Source organism: Centruroides sculpturatus, unplaced genomic scaffold (genome assembly GCF_000671375.1).
Source record: "Centruroides sculpturatus isolate CEXI.00-Female unplaced genomic scaffold, Cexi_2.0 scaffold1888, whole genome shotgun sequence".
NCBI classification, from domain to species: Eukaryota; Metazoa; Arthropoda; class Arachnida; order Scorpiones; family Buthidae; genus Centruroides; species Centruroides sculpturatus.
The window spans coordinates 61,697-67,420 of NW_019386155.1; positions in this window are offsets into that span (position 1 = coordinate 61,697).

Genomic DNA, 5,724 nt, shown 5'->3' on the forward strand with positions numbered 1-5,724 from the left:
TACGAATTAAACGGCAATATAAATATTTCCTGATAGATAATAGCAGTGGAATATTAGTAAAATTACAGAAGCCAATTTTGCCAATTATTTTCTCGAAACAAAAAAATAAAAAAAATAGGATTTAGGTTTTCTTAATTTTACTTTTAAAATTTATTTAAAGATATTTCCCCCACAATGCATGTAGCATGCTTTTTTCTTTACATTAGAAAAAATTTAAACATATGTAAAAATGATTGAAAATACTCTCTTTATAATTTAAAATATAAAAATGCTTACAATTACTAAGTGGGAGTTATAAATGAATTTCTACTTGTAATTTCAAAATCAATTACATTCTCCATTCTATACTTCTTGCAGTATCTTAATAGTGGCACGGACAGTGGCACTTTATACAGGAAAATACATAAACCTTCTCTGGAAACTTGTGGATAGTTAGAATTAGATAACTCATTATAATATTAATCTAATCACTTTGATTCAAAAGGTATAGTTTTGTTTTGAAAACAATATTTTTAACTTGTAGATTTCATTGATTTGCTAATTCTTTGAAAAAATTGCATAAACCAAGAATACATTTTGGATAACAATACTTTGAATAAATGTTCATAATGTTAAATCAAAAGTGTATTAGCATTGACTGGAATTTTCTTGTGCACAACATAAGGATTTTTGTACAGAATTTTTCATGGTCACAACTGCAACATTTCATCTATTGGGCAGATTTTGTGGGACAGAAATCCTGTATATGATCTCCGTGGACCACCAAGAAAAATTCAATGTCAAATACTTCAGATGCAGCAAAGATTTTTTTGTATATCATGAAAAGTGAGTCTATGGATTTATATCCTTCTTGAACCAACCTTTCCATATGATCTGTACAATATATTAGCATTTTCTTCAGTTAATTTAATTTATTTTGTTATAAAAAGTAATCTAGTTAATAGTCACATATTAATTTATATTTCAGTCTGTAGTTAGTCAATAAAATTAATTCACTGCAATTTTGTGAATTATATATTAAATGTAACTTTATAGGACAAGTATATTATTTTGAAATTAAACAGAAGCAAGCTGATATAAAAGTAGATTCCAGAATTAAAAATAAAATTAGTTCAAATAAGATTTACTTTAATGTTATATCAAAAAGTTTGTTTTTTTAATATTTTTTTTAATTAAAAGAGAATAATTAATCATCATTGTTAATTCTAAAACATAGTCAAATTTAACCTGCCCCATCATCATCATTGCCATTAATAAAATATAGTGCTATATAACACATTTTCACAATGATAAATATATGATCAGTTGTACTACAAAATAGGAAAATGTTTCTATTTGATAATAGCCATTATTTTATTTTAATTATATTAACATTGACCTAACCCTTTGTTTTTTGTTCCTTTCTTTATTTCTTCCTTCACTTGTTTTGTGAGAAATATATGGATGAGAAGGGTGCTCATGTAAAGGTATAAAGGGAGACATTAAGAAGAAATAGGATCATTTTGTCTTTGGATCCATGACAAGAATGGAAATAAATAAATATTGTAATTGATAAATAATTTTATTGTCAAGACTACTTCTATCATCTATTAAATTTATTTGTAAGCATGACAAAAGTAAATCTTTAATTTCAATGTGTAATCTGTTTTTGGGTTAACAGCAATATTAAGGAATTGTTTAAAATAAAAAATTAAATACAATAGAATCCTGATTATCCAAGCCCTGATTAAGTAAGGTTTTGCATAATCTGAGGCAAATCTTTAAGTTAATATACTATTTTACTTACATTGTAATTCATTAAAGAAAGTTTAAAACAGTAATACACATTACAAATTAATTTGTTTCTTTGTAACAATCGTAGCAGTGAGTGGAAGGTTTTGAAACCTGTACAAAAAAATGGTAGGTGGACTAAATGCAGTGTTTTTAAAGACAAGGTGTAATACATTATGGAATGTTACAAGGTTGAAAGTTGAAAATTACTGTATAAAATAGCATTATAACTTATGGAAGATTCCATACATTAATTCCTGTATTCCTAAAAATATTTATAATTATTTAACTATGACAAAAACAAATACAATCAACACTGAAATATAAAAGGAATTTAATTCAGACTATATCATGTATGTATTGAATGTATTGCACACCTGCTAATGATTCACTACATCATCTTAGTCAAAACTTCCATAAATTTTCAATACAATATAACTCCCATATATTTGTAATGTTGAAACATTTAAAGTGAGTACAATTCTATAAAATTAGCCTAGACAATCATTCTAGGCTGTAGTTTAAGACAAACAACGTTCAGGGAAACCAACTCAAGTGAAAATTACAGAAAATGCAAAGTCCATTCAATCCTAGACAATAAAATATCTGGTAAAAAGATAACAGAAACCCTGATGACATCTGAGAAGGAGTTGACTATAATATTCACAATATTTTAGATGTGAGAAAGCTCTCAGTCAAATGTCTCAATGCTGACTGATCAAGTGGTTACTTCACAAGAATTTTTGGAAAAATCCTACAGAATCTTGCTAAAATTGGTATTCTGGACTAATTTTGACAATATCTTGTAGGATCTTTGAATCATTTCATATCTATAGATAAAACTTAAATCCATATGTGTAATCAAGAGATCGAAGAACAATCTAAAGAATGGAGACAGTACTTTCTTATATCCAAAAACCATTAAAGACACAGTAGTATTGGAATCTGTCTTCTGGGATTAAAATGGAAGTTTGCTGGTAGACTAGCTGGAAAAGAGAGCAACCTTTATGGCAAAATACTGTGCTGCACTTCTTGACAAACGGAAGCAAAACGGTCTCCAAACATCGAGACACTTTTGAAAAGTGTCTTATTTCTTCAAAACAATGCCACTCCTCATCAGATGGGCATCATGCACCAGAAATTGGCAGAGCTTCACTTTAAAGTTTCGAAACACTAGACCTAATCAACTAATTTGGTTCCCCTTCAGACTGTCTTTCTTAACATCAAGAAACATTCAAGGGACATTTGCAAGAACCAAAAAAGTCACATTAACTGCAGGCAGAGAACTAAAATATTTCTTGGATCGATTAAAGTTAAAAACACTCATAAGTATGTGGAGCTCAAGGGAGAATGTGCAGAATAATTTTTTCAATTACATAGTTATATTACAGTACCCCTTATATTGTCAGGAAATAAGTATTAAAATGAGGTACTTTTCAGTTAATGGGACACCAGCCAATATGTACAGCAACGGGCAAGATTCAAGCTCTGAATGACGGGTTTCATACCATCCCAAAATTGTTAATCCTTTCCGAGATATTTGTCTCCAAAGGTTTGTTTACATTTCCTGTATTTTATATTTATTTTATTTAATTTTATTTAATTATAATTTTATGGATTTTATCCATTAACTTAAAGTTCTGCATGGAATCTACAGTGTAATACTGTTGTTTGTTTACATTTCCTGTATTTTATTTCCTTGGTAGTGCTCATAGCAGAGCCAAGGTATGCATTTATGCCTCCATAAATAAATTGAATTGAATTGAATAATTGAATTGTCTCCAAAGGTCAGTTTTTAACATGTATCAGTATACTGCCTATTCTACATTCTTTGCATGTAGATGTGCACCTTGGTGCTTGCTATTACTCACACCTTAGCGCCTGGGTGGGGGCAAGCTCCCACACTCCCCTAAAACTATAAAACATCAAGTACTCCACGAACAGCCAAGCAGGTTAAGCTAAGCTAGCACAGTCACATGGGCTAAATTGTTAAATGCAATAGTCTTTTATGATCATCTGGCATCCCATTAACCGAAAAGAACCTAAAATGATTAATGTTTAAAGATAATGATATAGACTGATAATGATAACTAAAAATCACTATGTTATCTGCCATATATTGAGGCTGATAGTCTGAAAACAAACTAAAACTGCCTGTAGACCTGCAGGTAATGATAACAATAACAGAACCAATTTCAATAAGCTAAGTTTTCACTGTATTTTAACTTAGATTTTGGTCCCACTAATTTTAATAACATTAAACAACTGATAATATGTAATTACAGTTAGCAGATTCTACTGTATTTACTAATGTGGAGCACAGAGAATAGGCAGTATACTTGTACGTGGTAAAAACCGACCTTTAGAGCGTAATATCTCACAAAGGATCACACATACGGATACGGTTCCTTTGACTTTTTGCTCGTACAATTCTAGGATGGGAGGGAAACTCTTCATTAAGAGTTCACAACTTACCAGTATGGCCACAAACACTTTAAAAACAATGCTGATGACATTACAGCTGGCAACATTACCAATCAACGTTTTAAATTTTACCGAAGTTTATACAGGAAAATAGTTGCAATCCAGAAAAATGTAAAGAATCTATAAATATTTTTCTGAATTCTTTCTCATATACTGTATACACATAATTGTAAAATAGAACTTACCAAAAGTTAGGTAACCGCTGACGATAGGTCCTTCCATTTCGCAAATACATATTTTCAATCCCGTCTTTTTCGATTGATATTTTGTCACGGGAATTTCCCCTTCAAACTTTAATTGGCATAAAGTCTGGTAATCATTAATAACTTCCGACATTTTTCTATAAAATCGATAAGATACTCTACATAAACTTCGCTGTAAGTTACGAGTGCCGAATCTATATAACGATCGGATAATAATCTTCCAGCGATCAATCGACTGACGAGATCAGATTAGACACAGATCGTCACCTTTCAAACCATAAACCTCGTGTCTTCCGGTTTTCCGGGAAACAACGATGCCCTCTAACGGTAAATAAAGACAAAATAAACGTTGCCAACTTCTTACTAAAAAATAATAAATGTTGTTTTTATTACTTTTAAAATCAATTTTTCAAAATATTTCCTCAAAATTGATGAAAAAACTTTATGGGTTAATTGTACATAAATAACCCCCGTTTTTTCGGCCTGAACCGCAATTAATCAGAGACAAAGCTTTTTATTCGTATTCTTTATTTATTTTCTATGCATTTCGGGTGCAATATTTTCTTGTAATTTGCACCCCTCTTCAGGATTTTTACATTTCTATAAATTTGTTAAATTTAATTATTACATCGGTAAATTACTACAATAGTTATACAATGGTTAACTAACCTGTTTTAAGTTTTAGAACGACATCTGCCCTGTGTTGATGTTATGTCCCCTAAGGCATTTTTGGACCGTTTCCCCTTTTTGTTTTCTTTCCCTTTAGCTCCTCCCATTTCCTCCCACACGTCGTCTACCTCCATTCCATCATTTAGGTTTATGGTTTTGCTTTTATTAATGATTTCGAAGTGCTCTTTGAATTTTCGTAGATAGATATCTTTTTCTTTATGGATAATTTTTATACTTTTTTCGTTTATTGTGCATCCAAATTCCTTACAGTGATTTGTCCACGGTGATTGGTTATACAGTAGACCCCCCTATAACGCTTAGATACGTTCCACGCTAATCGAAAATTACGTTGTAGGAACGATTAAATACATGAGCCAATCGCAGCCCGATAGGTGGGAACTTTACGGACTAAGGCTGTTTGAAAGGTTTTCTTCTATAAAATTAACCGATTCTAGACTAATTCCACTCAACATTTCCAAAATACGTATAATTTTTTGGGAATAATCTGTATAAACTATGCTATAAACAAAAAATTATAGGATTACTTACCGAGTGTGTACCGTTCGACTACGCCGTTGCTTAAAGCTGGTTTTCATCG